General features: G+C 54.3%; 1 long non-coding RNA gene across 7 annotated transcripts; it reads left to right on the top strand.

The window, feature by feature from the left end:
* Positions 1–10,604: 10,604 nt before the first annotated feature.
* On the top strand, positions 10,605–23,286 carry LOC102130328 (uncharacterized). 7 transcript variants are annotated; one of them, XR_006689930.3, is made up of 6 exons: positions 10,605–10,790; positions 14,895–15,015; positions 16,177–16,274; positions 19,121–19,210; positions 20,903–20,988; positions 21,670–23,286. It is a non-coding gene; the product is annotated as an uncharacterized lncRNA (long non-coding RNA). The 7 variants fall into 7 exon arrangements; XR_012419547.1 differs by having other exon boundaries at positions 19,126–19,210; XR_001483111.4 differs by having other exon boundaries at positions 14,895–15,004.
* The last annotated feature ends 799 nt before the right edge of the window (positions 23,287–24,085 follow it).

Genomic DNA, 24,085 nt, shown 5'->3' on the forward strand with positions numbered 1-24,085 from the left:
CCATCCGCTCATTCCACAAATGCCTACTGTGTTCCGGACACACAGAGGACCCAGTTGCTCCCCTCAGAAAACCCCTCTTCCTGGTCTGCCCAAGCAGAGAGCCATTTCATCCACGCATGCATTCATTCACTCATTCATTCAAATGCTCACTGAATACCGACCGTGTGCCGGGAGTTGTTCAGAACATCAAGGAAACAGCGCTGAACTAAACAGACAAAAATCTCTGCTGTCCTGGGACTGACATTCTACTGGTGGCAGACGGACCATTAACCAATTATAATGTGAAGCAGTGCTAAGTGCCGGGAAGAAAAATCACAGATGTGGCGGGGGTGGCTGCTTGGTCAGGAAGGCCTCTCTGTGAGCAAGGAGGGGGCCTGTGGCTGGCTCCAGGATAAGAACATTCCACGAAGAGGGAACCTGTGCAAAGGCCCTGCGGCAGGTGCAGGCCTGGAGTGTTTGGGGGCAGAGCGTGAGTGGAGGGGTGTGAGTTACGCATTTCTGTGATGTTAGATTTCCTCTCCTCCCTGTCATTCTCTTCCCCCTCCTCTATTTTCTCTCTCTCTCTTTTTTTTTTTTTTTAACAATGAGTCTCTTAATTTTGTCATCAGATAGATGCACAAGGACAATACATAAAAATAGAAATAATATCTGGGAAGCAGTGGGCACGTTATTGGCACACAGGAGTGGCGATGGCTGTTCTTACCATTTCTTCTCATTTCTGGCAGGAATGAATCACTTATTTCCAACGTTTCCTAAACAGGCAATGGGCTCCTGGGCCCCGTCTTACTCGGGAGGGCCTTTCCTCTGTCCCATCATTCTGAGGGTTTCTGGAAGGTGAGTGCGTGGGATGTGTGTGTGTGTGTCTGTCTGTATGTGTGTGTCTGTGTGTGTTTGTGTCTATGTGTGTCTGTGTGTGTGTGTGTGTGTGTGTCTGTGCATGTGTCTGTGTGTGTCTATGCCTGCGTGGGTGTGTGTCTGTGTGTGTGTGTCTGTGTCTGTGTGTGTATGTCTGTGTCTGTGTGTGTCTGTGTGTCTGTGCGTGTGTGTCTGTGTGTGTGTCTGTGCGTGTGTGTGTGTCTGTGTGCATGTGTGTCTGTGTGTGTCTATGTCTGTGTGTGTGTGTCTGTGTGTGTCTATGTCTGTGTGTGTGTGTGTCTGTGTCTGTGTGCATGTGTGTCTGTGTGTGTCTATGTCTGTGTGTGTGTGTGTCTGTGTGTGTGTGTGCATGTGTGTGTCTGTGTGTGCCTATGTCTGTGTGTGTCTGTGCGTGTGTGCCTGTGTGTGTCTATGTGTGTGTGTGTGTCTGTGTGTATCTATGTCTGTGTGTGTGTGTCTATGTGTGTCTATGTCTGTGTGCGTGTCTGTGTGTGTGTGTGCATGTGTGTGTGTGTCTATGTGTGTGTGTCTGTGTGTGTGTCTGTGTCTGTGTGTGTCTGTGTGTGTCTGTGCGTGTGTGTCTGTGTGTGTCTGTGTCTGTGTCTGTGTGTGTCTATGTCTGTGTGTGTGTGTCTGTGTGTGTGTGTGTGTCTGTGTCTGTGTGTGTCTGTGTCTGTGTGTGTGTGTGTTGCCAAAGAAGGGTGCTGTTGCCTCTTCCCCTTCGCTCCCCTCATATCCTCTTTTCTTTTCCATCTTCTACCCCTTTGGTGGAAAGAAGCACCCAAGCGCCGGGAGCCTTGTTTCGGGGCCACTGAGAACTTGCTGAAGCTTGTGATAGCGCGGCCAGGGTGGGGTGTGGCTCATTGCTTTAATGTTCATGGAACTCTTGAGAATGGGAGTCCTAGAAATAGGGCCCTAGGCCCATCTGAAGTCTTCTCGCTTGTCCCCAGAGCTTCAGGCTCCTTCCTGTCCCCCCACCTCCCTGGATGCTGCCTGGTCCAGCCCCATCATCCTGCCTGCGCCATTGCAGTCACCTCCCGCCTGGGGCCGCTGCCTCTGCCCTGGGCCACCCTGGCTGTTCCTCACATGTGGCCAGAGGACCCTGCCAGAACCAACTCAGACCCTGTCCCACCCCTGCTCAGAGCCCTCCCAGGGATCCCACCCCACTCAGAGACTCTGCCGGGTCCTATGAGGCCCTGCGCGTTGGCTCCTATCTCCTCTCTGAGCTCACCTCTCCCACTCATGGCCTTGCCCTCTGCCCCCTCGCCCAGCCACACTGGCCTCCCTGCTCCATGACAAGCTCCTGCTCCAGCTTTTGGACCTACTGGACCCCTCCCACCCCAGTGACCTATGCCCCTCCTCTTGGGGTCAGCTGGGCAGCCTGCCGTGCACCCCCTAGCCACCTCCAACCCCAGGAGTGGGGCTTCCTGATGCCAGCCTCCACACCCTTTATCACATGTGCATTGGCAGTGTTCCGTGGTGTCAGCCCTAGAAGGGTTGGCTGGATCTGGGTGCACTGCGGTGCCCCAGTGCCTGGAACAGTGTTGGCTGCCTGGAACAGTATTGGTGCACAACATGCAGTAGGCATTCAATTTGTGCTTGCTGAATGAGGGACCTTTAGTATTTAAAAATCAGACCTTGAAAACATTGCAAAGTTCCTAGAATCGCAGGCTTGAAGAATTGGAAACCGGGAGGCAGTGAGGCTGGGTGCTGCGGGCCCCTCTGCCCCACCCCGGCTGGCTGTGTGTGTCTCTCTTTTTGAATCTGTTTCTTTTTCTCTCTCTGTCACAGTCTCTGTCTTGTTCACCTCCTTCTCATTGTCTCTCTGTGTGTTGTCTGTCTCTGTTTCTCTCTTTTCTCTGCCTCCTCTCTCCTCTCCTCTCCCCACAGCTTCCTTCCCTGCCCCCTCCTCCTTTTTTCCTCTCCTCTCTCCTCCCATCCTCTCCCCTTCTCCTCTCCTCTCTCTCTCTCTCCACTGTTTTGTCTCTTCCTCTCTCCCCACTGTCCATCTCTGTATCTGTCCTTTCTCTGTCTCGGTCATCTGTGTGTCTCTCCTCCTTGCTGTCATCCTCTGTCCCTGCCTCCGCGGGCACCCGGCCAGCTCCTGCTGCGGAGCGTTTTTCTGCCTCTCCGTCCTCCATCTGCCCCACCCAGGGACCCTATCCAGTTGTGACAAAGGCGAGCCCATGGCCGGTCCTGTGAGGGGCCGGTGCTGGGCGTGGAAGCTCTTCTTGACCTTCTCACTTGCGGCATGACTGAAAAAGTTGAGAACCATTCTGCTCTCTGAGCTCTGATTTCCTTGTCTCGCCCAAGAGAATAACAATTTCTGGTACTTCCTTGATTTCTATTCTAAGTACGTTTATTATTTCACTGGCTGGGTGGTGAAGCTTGGAGAAGTTTGTGGGTGGGGAACCTCACCAACAAAACCTCCATGGCAGCAGAAGCAGGCCGAGCCAGGAGCTGACCATGTGCTGACCCGGGCTGGGCATGTTCCCTGGCTGGGGCATGGCCGCTGTCTATCCTGGGCTCAGCACACGGTGGTCTCTTTCTGCTCAGCCAGGCCTCCTTTCAGAAACTTGAACTCATTAGGCTGCCTTCAGCCACAGGGCCTTTGCAGGTGCTGTTCCCTTGGTCTGGGATGCTCTTCCTTCTGTCTTTGGCCTGGTTAAACTGGGGCTTTCTTATTCTTCTGATTTGGGCTCAAACATCCCCACTTCCAGGAAGTCCTCCCTGATGACATCCCCCCCAAGTCAGGTCATCTTGTTAACCACTTTCTAGCCCTTAACACAGTTATAATTGTTTATTTGCTCTCAGTCCCCACAGGCCTCCCCACCCCATCTTCTGGGCTTAGTGCTCCCCAGGACGGAAGTTGAGAGGTCCAGGCCCATGAGTCAGCAGAGCTCTGCTTCCCCTCTTAGCACTTTCTTTGGGGCAGTTGGAGCCTGGCCTCCTCCAAGGGGGACTACATTCAGGAGTGCCTAGGTGGTGGGGAGGTGGCCAAGTCCTCTCCCCGCCCCCTACCCCAGCTGCCCAGCATCAGACAGCTTCTCTCCGCCTCTGTGCCAACACCTGCCTGAGCCACTGTTGACACACTCACCTCCCCCCACCCCCACTCCACTGCCATCTTCTCCTGAAGAAGCCAGAGGGAGCTTTTCATAATCTAAATCTGGCCCCCAACGGCCGTGCTCCACACCCTTCCACGGCTCCCTGTTACTCTCTGAATAAAGCCCAGCCCCTCAGCCGGCCTCCACGCCCTCCGTGGCCTGGCCTGGCCTCTTCCCCTTCATGCCCCAGCAGCCCCCAGCTCCCAGCAGCTCCCTGCCCCCGGGTCTTCATGCTTGTTGTCCCACCAAATGGATGAAAGCCACCCGTTCACTCCCTCACCTCCTTCAAGCCCAGACCTCACCTTCCTAGCGAGTCCTTCCCTGACAGTGTTTCTTAAAATTCCAGCCTCCCCACCACCCTTTCCCCTGCTTCCCTCCTTTATTTCTCCCTATAATCCCAGCCTCTGGGAATAGTCCACAGAGTTTATGGATTCATCTTGTTTCTTGTCCGTCTCCCTGACTAGAATGTCAGTTCCCTACGGGCAGATGCCACTGTTGCTCCTCGTCCTTACTGTGTCCCAAGGAAGGAGTGAGCGAGGCCTGTGTGGCCGTGGGGTCAGACGGGCTTGGGCTCGAGTTCTGGCTCATTCACTGCCTGACTTTCTCCTCTTAGAGCCTCAGTTTTCTCATTAGAAAAATCGGGGGAAACATGGGGTTGGGATAAGAGCTGAGCAAACTCTTGCCTGTAAAGCGTCTAGTGCCTACACATGTCTAGAGGGAAAAAAAGAACCGAAATGAAAACTCATCACTCACGATTTTGGGGAGATGGGTGACTGTGCTCAGGCCTGGCCACACCTTCGCGTTGTTACCTGGCCATTGAAAAGTGTGACCCGCAGCCCTCCCAGGACCCTTCTGTTTTGTTTGTTTGCTTTTAAGTATTATTTGTTACATAAGCATTTTTTTCCCTCTAGATTTTATTTTTAATTAAAAAATTCAAGCGAAACTAGTGCACGTAATATTCCAACTTTTTTTTAAAAAGGAGGTGGAAGATACATGTGTATGTTGTTAAACTGAGGAAAAATTCACATAGTCAAATAACATGAAAGTGACCATTTAAATGAACCATTAATTAGCCATTTTAAAGTGAACAATTCAGTGGCATTTAGTCCATTCATAATGTGGTACAACCATCACCTCTATCTAGTTCCAAAACATTTTGTCCTCTCCTCTCCCCTCCCCTCCCCTCCCCCTCCCCTCCCCTCCCCTCCTCTCCCTTCCCCTTCCCTCCACTCCTCTCCCTTCTCCTTCCCTCCTCTCCCTTCCCCTCCCCTCCCCTTCCCTTTCCTCCTTCTTCTTCTTTTTTTTTTTTTGGTCTCATTCTGTTGCCCAGGCTGGAGTACAGTGGTGTGATCTCAGCTTAGGGCAGCCTCAACCTCCCCAGGCTCACGTGATCCTCCCACCTCAGCCTCCTAGATAGCTGGGACTAAAGGTACATGCCGCCACACCCAGCTAATTTTTTGTATTTTTTTAGAGATGGGGTTTTGTCATGTTGCGCAGGCTGGTCTCAAACTCCTGAGCCCAAGTGATCTGCCTGCCTCAGCCTCCTCAAGTGCTGGGATTACAGGCATGAGCCACCGTGCTAGGACCCAAAAACATTTTCAGTCACCCAAAGGAGACCATGTACCTATTAAACAGTCACTCCTCATTCCTGCCTCTCCCCAGTTCCTGGCAACCATCAGTCTTCTTTCTGTCTCTATGGGTTTATCTATACTGGAGGTTTCATATAAACAGTATCATACAATATATGACCTTTTGTGTCTAACTTCTTTCAATTAGCCTAATGTTTTTGAGGTTCTCCACGTTGTAGCGTGCATCAGTTCATTTAAAAAAATTTTTTTAATTTTAATTTTTTTGAGATGGAGTCTCACTCTGTCACCCAGGCTGGAGTGCAGTGGCATGATTTCTGCTCACTGCAACCTCCATCTCCCGGGATCAAGTGATTCTCCTGCCTCAGCCTCCTGAGTAGCTGGAATTACAGGCGTGTGCGACCATGTCCAGCTGTTTTGTACTTTTAGTAGAGACGGGGTTTCTCCATGTTGGCCAGGCTGGTCTCAAACTCCTGACCTCAGGTGATCACCCGCCCTGACCTCCCAGAGTGCTGGGATTTCAGGTGTGAGCCACTGCGCCCCACCAGTACTTCATTTTTAAAAAAATAATCAAATACTGTTGTATGGATAGATCACATTTTGCATACCCATTCATCGACTGATGGACAGCTGGGCTGTTTCCACCTTTTGGCTACTGCGACTAGTGCTGCTATGGTAATTGGTATGCAAGGACTTGTTTTGTGTGTGTGTGTGTGTGTGTGTATATATATATATATATTTTTTTTTTTTTTTTGGACAGAAAGTCTCGCTCTGTCACCCACACTGGAGTGCAGTGGCATGATCTCGGCTCCCTGCAACCTCCACCTCCCGGGTTCAGGCGATTCTTGTGCCTCAGCTGTCTGAATAGCTGGGATTACAGACACGCGCCACCATGCCCAGCTCATTTTTGTATTTTTGGTAGAGGACTGGGTTTCACCATGTTGGCCAGGCTGTCTCAAGCTTCTGGCCACAAGTGATCAACCTGCCTCAGTCTCCCGAAGTGCTGGGATTACAGGTGTGAGCCACAGTGCCTGGCCTCATGTGGTTATTCTTGAATAAAAAATACAAGATGCAGAAAAGGATGCCCAATGTGCTTCTGATTTGTAAAAGGAATGACAGATAAAGAAATCCTCTGTCCAGCCAGACATGGTCTGTATGGGATTTTCATTCCTGTGGAAAAATATGTAAGAATCTGTTCTCAACAGTCAACAAGGGAGAAAAAGAAGGCTTATGCAGAAAAGTAAAAATGAAAAAAGAAGACCGTACACCAAACCACAACAGTGCACACACAATGGTTCCATGCAGGCATGTGAGACACACTAGACTGAGTGATTGTATGTGAAGATGTGAAAAAAACAGCAAGCAACAAAATCAACCCCAAAACTAGTCTCTCTAGGAAGGGCTGGGCAGGAGCCTGGCCAGATGGAGAAACTGAAGTTGGGAACAGGGGAGGGAACTCCTAGAGAGAGCGATCTCCAAAAACTGCTCCTCCACCCCTCCTTTTTAACTCCCTCCCCAAATACCAGGTCCCATTGGAGCCAAATTTCCTCAGTGTTTTGAAATCTCAGACCTGCAGGCAGGAGATAGACTCTTCCTCATGGAGGGTGTGATTGGATTTTTAAGCTCCTATAGATTGAGCGCTTACTACCTACTAAGTGTTTCGCCTGCCTTGTGACCTGAGTCCTCTCCCAGTGCCTGAGGAAGAAGCTATTGTTCTCTCATTTATTTATTTTCATTGTTACTTTTTTTTTTTTTTTGAGATGGAGTCCTGCTCTGTTGCCCAGGCTGGAGTGCAGTGGCACGATCTCAGCTCACTGCAACCTCTGCCTCCCAGGTTCAAGCGATTCTCCTGCCTCAGCCTCCTGAACAGCTACAATTACAGGTGCTCACCACCACGTCCGGCTAATTTTGGCTTTTTAGCAGAGACAAGGTTTCACTATGTTGGTTAGGCTGGTCTCAAACTCCTGACCTCAAGTGATCTGCTCACCTCAGCCTCCCAAAGTGCTGGGATTACAGGTGTGAGCCCCGCACTCAGCTGCTCCCTCATTTTTTTGGTTCAGGAAAGCAAAGTTCAAAGAGGAGTAGGTTTCTCTGCAGGGCGTGTGGCAGAGCTGGACTTGAACTCAGGGCGGAATCCTTAGCCATGGTGCCCTCTGCCACATGGTTCATCTTTCCTTCATCTCTACTCCCCAAGATGCCTGGCTCCAGCTGAAGATCCAGGGTTCCCAGGCCCCCCTCCTGGGGACAGGTCCTCCTTCAGCCTGACCTGAGCTCTGCCACTTCCACTGGCATGAACTGTAGCAACAGTTTGGGTCCCCGGGCCTCATTCTCTCCATCTGGAAAATGGGCACAGCATGTGTCTTTCTGCACAGTGAGGACGTGAAGGATTGATGAGGCAACATGCAAGGAGCATGAGCTTAGGGCCTGGCACCCAGGAGGCCACCCCAGTGGACCCTGCTGGGTTTCCGATTTCCCCTGTGACACCTCCTGGGGGTCGGATCCCCAGCGGGAGGAAGGATGAGGCCTGCGGTGCCTGGGTCTGGCACAATGCAGAGCATTGAGCTCATGCCAGCCTTGGCTTGGGTTTGGACAAATACAGTCATCTGGGCAGGACTCACACAAAGACCCGGGGGCCGGGGCAGGCAAGGGGCGTCAGGTTACCCCCGTGGGCTGCAGCCACACAGGTGGCTTGGCGGGTGTATTTTCTTTTCCCTAAAGATTATCATTAACCCTCACCGAGGCCTTGGCAGGCGGGTTTCATTACAGGAAAAACTGAGGTATAGGGGTGTGCAGGCCTGACGGGACGCGCTGTCACTGTGATAGGAACAACATTAGCAATAATAACAGCTGTCCTTCGGGACTGGTTCCCACGGTCTAGGCCCTAGGTGAATAATAAGCCTTTTCTCGATCCTTTCTGCAGCCTGAGAGGAAAGCCCCATGTTATCCCAATTTCACAGATGTGCAAACTGAGGCTTGAAGACACTCTGCAGCCTCCAAGGGCTGTTCTCTTCATTCCTCCAACAGAGTGGGAATGAGACGGTGCAGAGTCTGGAATGTCTGGGCAGAAGGAAGAGCCGGAGCAAAGGCCTGGAGCTTGGAGGGCGCTGTCGGGGGGGGGCGGGGGGCGGGGGCGGTGTCCCATGGCGGGGTTTCGTCTCAGCTCTGCCATGTCTTGGCTGCGTGACCTCTGGCACCCTACTGGGCCTCTTTGATCCCAGACTACCTGTAGAATGGGTGTGTGAGAAGAAAACCTTCTGGAGCGGGGTGTTGAGGAGAGAACAGTGCCTGGCACATCATAATAATAATGCTGAATAGATGTTATTTTCATTTCTAACCACTTCCTCCAGGAAGCCCATCCTGACCTCCTCTGGCTCCTGAGGTCACCTGGACTTGCCCCATCACAGACCTTGCCACAGTGTGAGAAACGGCCTCATCCACATACCAGCTTCTCACCCCCACCCAGACCCTCTGATTGGGACTCCCTTGAGGGCTGTGTCCCCAGAGCCCAGAAAGAGTCCAGCACAGAGCAGCTGAGGGGGTAGGTGCTGGTGAACAGTGCCACTGAGCCCCTGCTACTCACCAAGCCCTTCACACACGGGTCCTTCATTTAGTGTCTTTCTTCTCCTAGATAGAACCTTGGCTTTGCCAAGACCAGCATAGTTGCTGCTCAAGAAATATGTGAGGAAATTGTTGAGATGAACCAGCACTCAGGGGAAGGGAGGCTTTCTGAGGACGGGGCCTTAGCAGGTGGAGCTCCTGGGATAATAAGAAAGATGCCCGGATGCGGTGGCTCACACCTGGAATCCCAGCACTTCGGGAGGCCAAGGCAGGCAGATCACTTGAGGCCAGGAGTTCAAGACCAGCCTGGCCAACATGATGAAACCCCGCCTCTACTAAAAATACAAAAAATTAGCTGGGCATGGTGGTGCGAGCCTGTAGTCCCAGCTTCTCGGGAGGCTGAGGCTGGAGGATCAATGACTGAACCCAGGAGGTGGAGGTTGTAGTGAGCTGAGATTGCGCCACTGCACTCCAGGCTGGGCAACAGAGTGAGACTCTGTCTCCAGAAAGAAAGACAACAATAATCAGTAGTCTTTACTCTGCTCCAGGCGCCAGGCTGAGTCTTCTCAGTTCCTCTCCCCAGCAGGTTAGTTCTATTATTGTTTCCATTTCACAGATGGGAAAATCAAGGCACAGGGAGGTGAGGTGGGTCACTCCAGGTCACACAGTCAGTGAGAGGAAGAGCCAGGATCAAAGCCAAGCCTGTTTGACTGAGGAGCCTGCCCTGAGACCTTAACCACACACCAAGCCCTCCCTAGAAGGAAGATGCCGCTACTGGATACATTTTGCAGGTGGAAACCAAGGCTCTGAGAGTCAGAATGGCCTGCCCATGTCTGGACACAGAAACTGAGGTTGAGCAGGAGATGCTCGAGGCGGGGTTCCTGTCTCCTAGGCCAGCACCCTGAAGGAGGGGTGGGAGACCGCCTCCCACGCCCCAAGCTGTCCCCTGCTTATTGGAGTTTCTGGTCAATACCCTGGCTTCTGTTACCCAGCCCAGCACCCGAGACATTGCCTCTTCCGCCTGCCTGGAGTCTCGGGTCTCGGGTGCCTTCACAATCGGATTCTCTGTCTCCGCAGCTGCTTTCCATTTGAGCTCTTTGTGCTGAAAATAAAAAAAAATGAAAAGAAAACTTGGCACCGCCCCTCTGCTTTGCTTCCTGGGGAGGAAGGAGGATCCCAGCTACTTCTTTCCCTCATTCTGGGGCCCAGAGATACCCACAGCCTGCCCAAGGTCACACAGCAGGGTCGGAGCCAGGACCCTGGCCTTAGACTCCCCTTCCAGTGCTCTACCCCCTCTGGCCACTGCCTCTGCTATTCCTGGCTCTTCCTCTAGGCCCGTGAGGAGCAGATGAATTAGGATGAATGTTCCTGCACCCTACCACACGCTGGGCACTCTGCCACCTTGAGCTCACAAAACCCTCATGACAGCCCTGTGAGGTCCTGTCACCCCATTTAACCAACGAGGAAGCTGAGACTCAGAGAGGGGAAGCGCCCAAGGTCACACAGCCGGGACGTGGCAGAGCTGGGGTTCCAGCTCTTGTTCCCATTGCTGGACAGCTGCCACATCTGGCACCCAATTTAGGACCCTGTGGGGAGGCCCAAGCCCCGGGGGTGGCGGGGGTTCCTAGAGGGAAGTGGCAAGGCCAGGACCCTGGAACTGAGCCAGGTAAGAACAATGGGTCCTCAGAGACCGAGGTGGCAGGGCGGGGTGGCTGCTGAGCAGGGGCGGCAGGGCGAGGTGGCGGGCGGGGCCCAGGAGACTTCATGCTCCCGCCTCCTACTCCTGCAACCTGTTTGGGACCTGGGGACACTCCAAGCACTTCAGCTCCTCAACCTGGACAGACCCACGGCTCCAGCAGGAGGCAGGGCCAGCCCTGTGTATAACGATAAATATAGTGGGCAATAATCAGATTTCACGCTTACCGAGTCCTACTACAGGCCAGGCACTGGGCCAAGGGCCCTTCCTGGGTCCTCACAACCAGCCTAGGAGGTGCAACTAGGATTAGTGGCTTTTTACAGATGCGGAAACGGAGGTCCAGGGAGGTACTTAGCACCTGCTGTGCCAGGACAAAGAGCTTTGGAAAGTGGGGCCCTCAGAGGGTGGGTACCCTGTTCCCAGAGGCAGGAAAGTTAAGGTAGACCGGACTCAGTGGGGCTCAGCGGGACACTGGGGAGAGTCAATGCTCTCCGGGGGCAAGATGAATTAGAGGGAGCCCTTTTGGGTTTTCAGAATCTGAATATGGGGTGAGGGAAGCAGAGATGTGGGGAGCAGATGAAGCCTCCCTGGCACTGTTGGGAGGATTAAAGGACTTGATGGACACCTAGGACTTGGAAATGTGCCTGGTAGAGAGTAGGTGCTCAGGGAACACCTTCTGTTTGCAGAAACAGCAACTCACACTTAGGGAGCCTGCTGTGCATCTGAACCCCGTGCCTGGGTGTTTCTGACCCCCTTCCAGCCCTCATTCCTCCTCTCTCTATTTTCTCCCCTGTCTCAGGTTCATTCCTATTTTTCCTCTTGCCCCAATTAGGCCATCTTCTATGCCTGCAACAGTAAAAATATTAATTAAATCTTTTTTTTTTTTTTTTTTTTTTTTTTTGAGACGGAGTCTCACTTTGTCGCCCAGGCTGGAGTGCAGTGGCCGGATCTCAGCTCACTGCAAGCTCCGCCTCCCGGGTTCACGCCATTCTCCTGCCTCAGCCTCCCGAGTAGCTGGGACTACAGGCGCCCGCCACCTCGCCCGGCTAGTTTTTTGTACTTTTTAGTAGAGACGGGGTTTCACCGTGTTAGCCAGGATGGTCTCGATCTCCCGACCTCGTGATCCGCCCGTCTCGGCCTCCCAAAGTGCTGGGATTACAGGCTTGAGCCACCGCGCCCGGCCAAAAATATTAATTAAATCTTATAACATGGAGTCTAACGTGGGGCCGTTCCAGCGTTCCAGGGCGGGCTCCCTGGGCTGTAAGCAGGCATCTCTTCACTTCTCTTTCTTCATGGGCCCCAGTGCCTGCTGTGGCTCAAGACATCACGTCCCACATGATCACATCCTAACCAGGAAGGGATGGACAGAAAAAGGGGCTTTCTCCTTCAGGATCTCACTTTTTTTTTTTTTTTTTTTTTTTTTGAGAGACAGTATCGCTCTGTCACTCAAGCTGTAGTGCAATGGCACGATCTCAGCTCACTGCAACCTCCACCTCCTGGGTTCAAGCGATTCTCCTGCCTCAGCCTCCCATATAGTTGGGATTACAGGCACACCCCACCACGCCCAGCTACTTTTTTGTATTTTTAGCAGAGATGGGGTTTCACCATGTTGACCAGGCTGGTCTCAAACTCCTAACTTCAGGTGATACGCCCACCTCAGCCTCCCCAAAGTGCTAGGATTACAGGCGTGAGCCACCACACCCGGCCAACAATTTTTCTTAGATGTCCCAGTGGATGTCCCCTGGTATCTCAATGGAATGATGGGCTCACATGTCCACATTTGAACCAGAAAGGAATTCCTGTGGCTGACTCATGCCAATTAGGGTTCAGCCTGTCTGGCTGCTCCAAAGAGATGTGGGCTCTGAAGATGATGGGGGCACGGCTGAGATGGCCACCAGCTGGAGTCTCACTGACAGCCTCCTAAGTGACACAGTGGGCCTGGGTTTGCTCGGCCTTCTCTGGCTGGTCCTCTTGGCAGTGTCTGCCCCCTGGGTAACTGCCCCTTCCTTGAGCACTGTCTTCCCCAGCCTCTTGATGACAGCTCGCTGGTCTCGCTGGTTCTCCTCCTACCTCCCCGCCCGTTCCTCCTTGGGCCTCGAAAATGGCCCCTCTTCTGCCTTCATTTGGTCCTCGCTCCATGAGCTCAGGTGTGCGGGGTCCCTCGTGCCTTTACACAGGCTCTGTCAGTCTGTCCATGGGTGTTCCAGTGGCACACCCCGCTGGCAGACATGGGTGTCTTTCTCAGATCAGAAGACAGCACTGCCACCCACCCAGTGGGCCAGGCGTCAGACCTTAGGGTTGTTCTTCTCCCCTCTAACCTCCACATTCAATCAGCAAATTCCATTGGCTCTGCCTGTGGACTTAACCAGAACTCGACAAGTCTTCCCTCCTCTGTCTGGTCATTGCTCACCCGCCTGGGCAGAATCTCCGCCCTGGCCTCCCCACCCACCCCACACAGCCCTCCACACTCAGCCAGAGGGCTCCTGTTGGAACCCAAGTCAGGTCACACCATTGCCTCACTCCAAACCCTGCTCCTACCTCCCTCAGAGAGAAAGACAGTCCCTGCTCTGGCCCCAAGGACGGCCCTGAATGGCCTTCCCCTTCCCTACCTCTCCTCCCGACTCCCCTGGCCACAGTGACCTCCCTCCTCCTGCTAGAACACATGGAGCTTTGCCCCACATCTCCTGGGTGTTGTTTTTCTGAATCTTTCCATGATCGGCCCCATCCCCTCACTCGGACCTGTGTGCCTCAGAGAGGCCTCCCAGACCATCCCTGAAAGAAGCCCTGCCCACCCCTACCACACCTGCCGAAGATCAGCTTTGACAAGCGGGACTGTGTCTTATTCAGCACGGGGCCAGCACAGGGCAGTGCCCAGAACGCAGCGGCTGGTGCGCAGCGGCTGGCGCCGGGCTCCGTGGGTCCTCCCACAGATGCAGTCAGTGGGACGGTGTCTGGGTCCCAAGGTGACCCCCAGGCTGAGGTCACCACCTTTCCCCTTCCAGGATCACTGCCTGGATGATGGTGGGTGTCCCAGTGGTGGGGAGAGCAGCTCTGAGCCTCCACCGTGCCCAGAGCAATGGGCACTGGAGCCTGGAACCTTCATTCCCATATCACAGAACCTCCAGGAGTCTGGAAGGGGACAGTTGAGACAAATGGAATTTAGGAACTTTTGGTTGGTGCTCAATGTTCCCTCTGGGGACATCTTGTCTGATGGTTGTTGTTTTTGTTTTCTCTTTTCCTGAGCTGTGGTACCTATTGTTCAAACAGAGGACCCCGAGCGCTGGCCTGCCTCACTCAGGCACAAGCACCCGAGCTGTCTGGCAAGGTGGAAATCCACCACAGCCAACTTCCCCTTGGGGATTCCACAGGAAGGACGTGGCCCCTCTAACCGAGGCGGATGTATGGTCTCTCCATAGATTCCGCCTGCATAATCTCATGGCCGCTTCAGCTGGGTCTCATGGGGCCACCCTGTGGCCTGCGTTCAGGGACCACATTGTAGCAACAGGGCTGCGTTAAAGCTGGAATCGCACCCAGCAGACTCGGCCTGGGGGGATCCACCAGCCCACATCTCCCCCCACCGACACAGCCACCTGGCGATTGGCTCTTCTCTCTCCAAAGCCGTATTTGTTCTTTTTGCTGAGTATGTGCAGCTGAATTCTCGTTGGTTAAAGCGCCTGTGCGGTGGCTGCCCTGAATACAAAAAAGATCAAGGGGGTGCTGTCCTGGTAGGTATAAGGAGTGGGGGCCCCCCACCTCTACCACTTCTCCAGGTGACCCGAGGGCCAGTCCTTAGAATACCACCAGGCTCAGTGGAACCCAGTTTGAAAGCCCATGATCAAGGTCCATTCCTTTGGTCTCCATCCGGGAAAGTGAGGGAGAGATGAGGGAGGGGGCATTTTGAGGACCAGAAATGGCGTGGCAGAAACAGCCAGCCTGGAGGAGGGGGTCTGGGCAGGGCAGGACCCAAAGGCTGGAGCAGGAGGTATCTGGCGAGGCTGTCTGGGGGACGTGATTTCCCTGTCCCCTTCGTTCATTCTTCATCATTCATTCATCCATTCTACACATATTATGAAGCACCCACTGAGCTGGAGGTGACAATGATCCCTGCCTACAAGAAGCTCCTAGGCCGGTGGGGGACATGAACACCCTTCAAAATGTCAATTTGTGACTGCGACAAGTACAAGGTGATTTGCGGGTCAGTAAAGGGGGAAGGAGGTTGGTGTGGTTAGGGTGTTCGGGAAAACTTCCTAGAAGCTGAGCTGGGAACTGAAGGGTGAGCAGAGGCCAAGTACATGAGAAAGGGAGGAACGAATATTCCAGCAAGTGGACACAGCACGTGCAAGGGACCTGCTGTGAAACGGAGCAGAGTCGGAGGGGCTAACAGGCTCCCAGTTCCACGTGGCGGAAGCTTTGCAGTGAGGGGCAGGTGTGGAGAGGAAGGCGAGGTAGGGGCTGGACAGACTCCCAGTGAGAGCAGCCCAGTCTCTATGCCAAAGGCAGAGGGGTTCTTGGGAGGGTCTGAGTCAGCAGCACCAGCTTCTTCCTGAATGCTCCAGGGCCTGGGGCCAGGGGTGGGCATCTGGATTTGATCGTCAGTGGGATAGGAGACAGGGTCACCTGGCACTTCTGCCCATCTCTGCCTTCCTGGTTTGGGTATAACAATCACTGTCTCTTTGTCTTTCATGATTTATCTCATTGAACCCCCACCCACAGACCAACCCCTGCAGGTGCCAGGGGTTGAACCCACTTGTCAGATGGGGAAACTGAGTCTGTGATATGTTCCCATGGCCCCACCCGCTTCCTTCTGCCCAGAGAAAAGAGGAACAGGGAACTGATGCCCATGGTCAGCTGGGAAGAGTCTGGGCAGGGAATGGGGAGGGTGGGGCCCTCGGGGGCCTGTGTTCGGGATGGGCAGGGGCCCTGCTTCCGTTTAACCACAGCCCTGTGACATGCCCCAAAAGGGAAGCAGCAGCCGCCTATCCTCACCCCTCTGTGCCCTAGGGAGGGGGCTGGGGATGCCTAGGGGTGGGGAGCAGGAGTCTGGGGAGGCCTCACCCTCCCACCCCAGGCCTCGAGTCTGGGTTCTTAGAGAACTCTGGGGTCAGCTGAACCCAGCTGGTGACCTCCATCAAGTCCCATGAAGACCTTGGCTTCCTGTTCTGTAAATGGAGGATCAGTCTCTCTTGCGGAATGTTCTCAGATTAGCACACAGTGGGTCCTCACTGAATGGCTAGCCAGCAGTTGTTGGTTGAATAAGCTAAAGGTGTTTTTCTCCTTGAAAGGAGTAGCCAATTAGATAAGGAACCCATGTATATGACATTCCACACATATTTATTGAGCACCTATTATATTTCAGGCATTGTCCTGGTACTATGGAGCAATGAACAAACAAGACAAAAATGCCCCCATCACCTTTGGAGCCCACATCTCTTCGGAGCTGCCCTACATTTCCTGGTTTGTGGCAGACATTACTAATTGATCATCTTTCCTACTGAAACCAGAATTCTCTCCAACCCCGTCGTGCACCACTCAGGGACTGACATATGGTGGGGAGCGGCCTGTCATCCCCAGGGAGGGGTGGCACGTGGGAACTCAGAAGGTCTCCGTGAGAATCTTCTAGCTGATTTAAGCAGCTTCCTCTCAGTCTCTTTCAACAAATATTTACTGAACACCTACTGTGTGTCCAGTACTTTGCCAGGCACTGGGGATACAGCAGTGACCAGGGTGGACATTGTCCTTACCCTTGTGGAGCTGATGTTCTGGTGAGAAAGACAAACAAAGAAGCAGACACTTCCAGACATGGATATGTACTACAAACACATGCCAGAGGCGTGGAGCGGAGGGTGACAGGGGAGGAATCTGGGGTAGCTCGGGGTTGGGGGTTCTGGAGGGAGGGCATTTACTGAGACCTCACTGAGATGCAGCCACCAAAAGAAAATATGGGGGAAGGTGTCACAGGCAACACAGCAAGGGCATAGGCCCAGAGTGGGGAATGAGGTTGATAGATTTAAGGGACAGGAAGGAACTAGTGTTGCTGGCGGGGTATGAGTTTTGGGGAGAGAAGCAGGAGAGGGTGGTGGAGACCAGGCTGGGGCCATACATCCAGGGCTCGGGGCCAGGGGTGAGCTCTGGATCACATCTCCAATGGGATGGGCAGTCACTGGAGGGTCAAAGCAGGGGAGAGACTCGGGCGGGATCCCATTTCAGATCCCTCTGGCTGTGTGAAGCAGGGACACCCGGCCGGAGATGGCCGCAGATGTCCAGGCAAGCGAGGATGGCAACTTGGACGGGGGTGATGCCAGCGAATGTGGGGGAGAGATGGCCAGGCCTGGCGGGAGGCCCAGGGCTCTGCATTCCGTTTCATTTTTCCTTTTACACAATCCCCACCCCCCCACCCCGGGCACTCTGGGTCACTGGACTTTCCCTGGCACTGCTGGTGGGGCCCACAACCTGCTGGCGATCTGGCCTCTCCGGTTCCCAGCTGGTTCCCTGCCCTGCCCTGGACCCTTCCTCTCCACGGACAGACCCAGCTCCAGTTCCTCTGTCGCTGTTTCCCAGCACCTCCTGCCCCAGCTCTGCCTGGGCCCTGCTGATCTCCTAACTCTGCCGCTGCTCCAGCACCGCACCCCCCACTCCAGCCCTGCTGGCTGCCTGGGAGCCGGCAGATGCTTCCTCTGAGCTGCTTTTTCCAGATCAAGTTTGCCTCCAAGGAAGTGAGCCTGAGACTCCCAGTCAGTTGGGGGAGACAAGTTTGAGGGAAGTACCCCAAGGTAGCTTGCCAGAGGGCAGCCTCGCTCCTGGGCAGATTTTTCCTCTGGTCCAGTTTGTTGCTGGATGGAGCAGGCAGATCTACCTTCCCCACTGACTCAGGCCTTGGGTGCTCTGATGGAGACTGTGGCTGGAGAGCTGTATTGAGCAGGGCTCTGAGGCTGCATCTACGATACTAGGAAGGAGACTCATCATTGATTAGTAATGCCTGCTGTGGACCCAGGATGGAGGATAGGGGCCACGCCGGCCTCATCTGTGTGTCTGCAGCACCCAGTAGGTCCTCAGGTCTGCGCTCCCCTGTTGTGCCTCTAAATCTTCAAGTATAACAAATGCTGTTTGAAAATATCATATGGTGGTGGGCCGAGTTGGGAGGATTGCTTGAGGCCAGGAGTTCCAGACCAGCCTGGGCAACAGAGTGAGAACCCATCTCTAGAAAAAAAAAAAAAAAAAAAAAATTACCTGAGTGTAGTGGTGCACGCCTCTAGTCCCAGTTACTTGAGAGGCTGAGGTGGGAGAATTGCTTCAGCCCAGGAGATTGAGGCTGAAGTGGGCTATGATTGTGTCACTCCACTCCAACCTGGGCAACAGGGCAAGATCCCCCATCTGTCCTAAAAAAAAAAAAAGGAGAAAAAGAGAAAATACCCCATGGCCTTGGTTTCCTTATCTGTGAAATGGGGATGATTATGACAAGCCCCCAAAGGGCTTCCCCACACCCTGGCAGTGACTGACACAGAGGCCTTGAGAGCTATGTGTTCCAGAGTCATGCAGCTGGTACATGGCTGAGCTGGTGGGGTTTGAACTCTGGGCCCCTGAGTCAGGGAGATCAAGCGGAACAGTTGGGCCGGGGAGGGGAAGGTGCTGCCCAGAGCTCCCAGTGACCTTGGACCCCACTTCTCCTTTCTGCCCAGTGTACTCGGCACACAGGAAGCCTGGCGGGGCCTCCCTTGCCCATCCTGTCTGCAGCCGGGTGGACACGGGGTCCCGGCGTCACCCACCGCCACCCAGGCCTCCCCCTTCCTGTGTTGTGCAAGACGAAGTGTCCCCTGTGTGGAATGGGCAGGCGGCTCTGGCGATGGGTGGACGGGTGAATGGGGCCCTCTCAGGCGGGGTCACTGCCCGCGGTTACCGCTAGCAGGCCTGGCCTAGGCCTCCGCCCCTTCCTCCTCCTTCTCCTCCTCCTCTGTTTCCCCAAAGTTCAGGCAGCCTTAAGCAAGAGGCTGTGGGACCCAGGAAACTGGGGAGGCTGTCCAGCCACCATCTTGTCCCCACAAAGCAGGCCTAGGCTTGGGCGGTCATGGAGAGGTCCTAAACAACAACAAAACTATAATAATAATAATGAGAATAATAATGAGAATAGCTATTATAGTGGAGTGGCTTCTACGTGCCAGGCATGCTCTCATTTAACCACAAATACATAAAAAGCACCTCCTATGTGCCACATGTGATTCTCAGACCTTTACCTCATGTCCCATCGAATCCCCACCAACCCTTGTGAAACAGTTTTGTTTTTTTTTAATGATTCCTTTCTTCAGAGTAGGAAACTGAGACTCTGAGAGATGAAGCTACTTGCCAACGCCACGCAGCTCAGCCACATCCCACTGAACATCATCCTGTTCCCTGGGGTGAGTGCTGTTCTGGAAGTTGGGGGCTCAGAAGCTGTTGGTGCCCAGCTGGGAGGTCGCCCTCGCAGCTGCTATTCGGAATCTCTTGCCCAAGGGCTTGGGCAAGAGTGTGGGAAATAAGTGAGAGGCTCTTGCCAGTAGAGGTGGGGTCTGGTTGTGCCCCCACCCAGCTTCCTTGCTTCTGGCTCAGGGGACAGTGGGAAGGTACTTTCTGTGAGTTCTCCCAGAGGTCCCTGGGGGTTGGGCTCCTGTTGCCCAATGAGGAGACCTGCTCATCCACCTTCCTTGTGTCGCTTCCTCACTCCCTCCTAGTGTTTCTAGAATCACCTCCCAAATATCCCGCTTGCACCCAAACCCTTGTCTTGGCTTAGCTTCTGGGAGCCGACCTCAGCCAGCTGCTATAATGCTCAGGGCTTGAGAGCTTTGGAATCAGGTGGACCTGAGTGTGAATCCCAGCCCTGCCACTTAACCTGAGTGTGAACTTGGGAGCCTGCCCCACCTCTCGGAACCTCAGTTCCTCTGTCTATGAAAAGGGAACTTACGTGCAGAAAACCAAGTGACTATGAGGGGGATGGGGCAGTGTGAGATGACAGGACCAGAGCACGTTCCTGGCTGCAGAGCCCACAAGTCACGCTGTGAGACCTTTTGGGGTGGTATGGGGACAAGGGCGCAGAGGAAGAACCAGTCGCGAGTCCTCAGCCCTGTTTGACTGATGGGGGACGGGGGTGAGTGGGAAAGAGGTACAGCATTGTTCCACCTTCCCCACCCATCACCCCTGAGATTCCAAATGCACATTGGGACCAACCCAGGGAGCTCAGCGGATGTTCAGGGTAGGGCAAAGAACAGGTGCCAAGTTTGCTCCCTGGGGGGTGAGACTGGGTGGCCGGACGAGCTGCATCGGTAGGACTTTCACCAGGTAGACAGCAGGCACCTCGTCCCCGCAGATCACAGCTTCCAGGGCCACCTGTCCACAGAATCCCTTCCCTGATCTGTGCTCAAGGCCGGGGTGTGGGGAACTGGGTGTCCTTCTTTTACCCTGGGTGGGGCCTCATGCTCAAAGGGAGCTCTGTCTACCCCCACCACAAACCTGCGGTTTCCCTGCTAGAGCGATGCAATCCCAGCCACCTGGCTGCCCAGGCCCCCAACCGGGATTCTCTCTCTTGTTCCCATGGGCAGCCCATCAGCAAACTCATCCACATGTCCAAGAGTCCACCTCACTACCCTGCCCTGCCCTGGTCCAGCTGGGATGGATGTTTGCAGTGGTCTCCTCATTAGTCTCCCTGCCTCCTCTCTCGACTTCCTAAGCCAGAGGAATTCTGTAAGAGCTCAAGTTAGATCCTATCCCTTTTCTACTCAGAACCCTCCACGGCTCCCAACTCACTCAGAGCAGAAGCCCACAGGGCCCGCAGGATCTACGCCCCAGCCCCGCCTAACCTCACTGCCTCTCTCTTCGCTGCTCATCCACAGCCACGGTGGCCTCATCTCTGTGCCATAAACTCGCCAATTATCCTGCTGCTGCCTCAGGGACTTTGCACCCACTCTTCCCTCTGGAACAGAGGACATTTCTGCCAGCTCTGCCCGTGGTGGACCCTTGTGTAGGGTCAGGCCTCTGCTCCAAAGTCACCCCTGGGGACGCTTTCTCTGACCAGCCCCTCATTCCTATGGCCTCATGCTGTTTTTATTTCTTCCTAGGACTTAGCACGTATCCTAGAAATTAACCTGCTGGTTGATCCTGTTTCTTGTCTGTCTCTTTCCAGTGGAATGTCACCATCACCCAGGTGGGGATTTTTGTGTGTTTTGTTCACTGCTGTACACCCAGCCCCCAGCACAGCGCCTGTCCAGGGCAAGTGCCCAGTAAATACTCGGGAACCAGAGCATGCATGCATGGATAAATATTTCTTTGGCAGATGAGGGGGCTGAGGCTCGGAGGAGGCCCCGGGGGTCTCAGACTCACAGCCCAGTGCTCTTTCTGCTGACACACCCTGGTCTCTGGAGCAGTTTGTTACCTGTTCAACAACAAAGAGGGCGTGCCTGGTTAGGGGTCCTGCGTGCAAATCACAGTCCCTGCGTGTCAATCGCAGTCCCTGCGTGTCTTGGCTGGAGGTCACCACCCTCTCTGCTCCAGGGCCTGTAATTACCACTTACCCTGGTCAGTGGGTCCGAGAGATTCCCCATGTAGTCAGGGCTGTGGCCAGGGTGCTCACCTGGCCCCCGGCAGGTCCCATGGGCACTGTCTGGTCAGGCTTCGTGGCTGACATTCCAGGTACATTTCTAGCCCTGGGCTGCCACGGGCAAAGGGTGGGGAGAGGGTCGCGGGCTTCAGGCTGGACAAACCAGTCAGCCTTCCCAGCTGGGCCACCTCACCACCCACTTCCTGTGGGGCTCCTTGAGGCCTGGAGGGTGGAGGGGGCCTCTGTTCAACCCTCACCCGTGCCCTCTTCCCTTCTCTCCCTCGGCAGGTCCTCACAGCACCTCCTGCAAACAGACCTCCGACCCAAGCCCTTCCTTCTGCCTCCACTGCCACCATTGCTGCTCATCTCTGCCGGCACAGAAGTCTCTTCCCTAGTTCTCCAGAAATCCCCTCTCCATATTCAGCGAGAGGGAGCTGTGAAAACTGCGGGCCAGCCCACACCAGTCCCCGGCAAAGTCCTCTCTAAGGGATCCCGTTGCTTGGAGAATAAACCCTCGGATTCCTTCCTTGGCTCTCGGGGCCTCCTCTCTGACCTCCCTCTGTCTCCTCTCCCAGCCTTCCTCCTCACTTACCCTCCAGCCACGCTGGCTTCCTCTTTGCTCCTGAAACAGCCTGAGGCCCACACTGCCCCGGGCCCTTTGCACTGGCTGTTCCCTCTACCTGGAACACTTCTCCCAGGCTTCCACAGGGCTCCCTCCCGCAATTCCTTCGGGTGCCCACCTGGGAAGCCTTTCCTGACCGCCCCCCACTTCCTTCTGAGCACGGTAGGGTCTTTCTACCTGGTATACGAGGGCAGGGATTTTTGTCTGCTGTGTTCTCTGTGTGCCCCAGTGCCATCACAGTGTCTGGCAGATGGTAAGTGCTCGACACACATCGGCTGACTGCCTGAATGAACAACTCTATGAGCCGATGGCAGATAAGGACACTGAGGTCCTCTGGGGTAGGTGACCAGCCCAAGGCCACACAGCTGGTTTGAGATTAGGCCAGGAGAGGAGCCCGGGTTGGTCACATCCTGGAGCTGGCGTCTTGGAAACTGCATCAGGAGAATAACAAAGATGAGATGCAGGCTCTAACAAGCGGATACCAGCGACTCTTGCCCCGCCAGCCCCAGCCCTGCGGCCTTGGGCCCTTCCAGGAGTCATGGTCTGCCTGCCTGGGGCATTCCAGGCTTCAGCCCAGGTCCTGCGCTTTCTATTTTGAGTCTCTTAGTCCTGAGGACTGTGTGTTCCCAGCAGGCGGCACGGGCCAGAGGCTGAGCCTGGGTGTGGCTGTCACCCTATCTGGGGCCAGGGACCCAGATTCCCGGGCCCTTAACCTGTTGGCTGCTGAGGGCTCTGGCATAAGCCCTGTTCCCTGCTTGATTGTCTCCCCTTCAAGCCCCTGCCCTGGTGTCTTCCAGGCATGGTATCAGCCCATCTCACCTTGGATTGTATCCCTGTTTGGTCCCATTTGAATCCTGGCTCTGCCCCTTTCCAGCAATGTGACCTTGGGCAATTCACTTCATCTCTCTGGGTCTCAGTTTCTTCATCTGGGAAATGGGGACAATAAGAGTACCTGTCTCTGGCCATGTGTGGTGACTAACGCCTGTCATCCCAGTGCTTTGGGAAGCCGAGGCGAGAGAATTGCTTGAGACCAAGAGTTTGAGATCAGCCTGGGCAACATAGTGAGACCCCTGTCTCTACAAAATTTTAAAAAGTTAGCTGGGCATGGTGGTGTGCGCCTGTAGTCCCAGCTATTCTGGAGGCTGAGGCGGGAGGATTGCTTGAGCCCAGGAGTTTGAGGCTGCAGTGAGCTATGATTACGCCCCTGCCCATTAGCCTGGGTGATAGAATGAGGCCCCATCTCTAAAAATAACAATACTAATAATAAAGAAAAATGAAAACAATTACCTGTCTTCTGAGGTTGCTGAGGAGATTCAATGTGATGAAATTGATGAGAGTGCCCTGCACGGAGCTGGAAACTCAGAAATCCTCAATAATGAGTTCCCCCACCATCAGCAGCTGGTTTAAATATAAAAACTGTCATGGCCTCTGGAGAAACAAGAATTTGAAGGAGCTTCTCTGCACTGGCCACCCTGCACCCTACACCCTTACTTCCTCCCCTCAACTTGCCTGGATTTATCGACCCCCACTACCCCACTGGTTGCCTTCTCTCCACCTGGCACATTTCGTATGAATTTGCTTGTTGGTTTCTTGCCTATCTCCCCAGTAGAACATTGGCTCCATCAGGACAGGAACTTTTGTCTACCTTATGCACCTAGTGCAATGCCTGGCACACAGTCAGTGCTCAATACATGTTTGTTAAAAGAACCAATAAATGAATAGTGATCTGTCTGGGGAGAGGAGCCCTGAGCTCACCTCCCTCCCCAAGCCCAGGGCTCTTGGGTGCTTGTTGGTGTCAGGCCCAGGCCTCCTCTCATCAAGCAGCCAGTAAAACTGCCCTGGTTGGCGTTCTCATTTCACAGATGGAGAGACTGAGCCCAGAGAGGGAGAGTCGCCTGTCTGATGTCACACAGAGGTCGGCACCTGGGCTGGGATTCCAGCCCAGGATCCTGTGGGGTGGGGGGCAGTGGATCAATCTTTTCCTGGAGGGAGTCAATGGTGATGGTGGGAATGGGTCAGGGGTGCTGGCAAGAAGGTTCCAAGGCCCCCAGGAGGGAGGGAGGCATGGGAGATGAGTTAGTC

This window comes from Macaca fascicularis, chromosome 10 (genome assembly GCF_037993035.2).
Source record: "Macaca fascicularis isolate 582-1 chromosome 10, T2T-MFA8v1.1".
Lineage (NCBI taxonomy): Eukaryota > Metazoa > Chordata > Mammalia > Primates > Cercopithecidae > Macaca > Macaca fascicularis.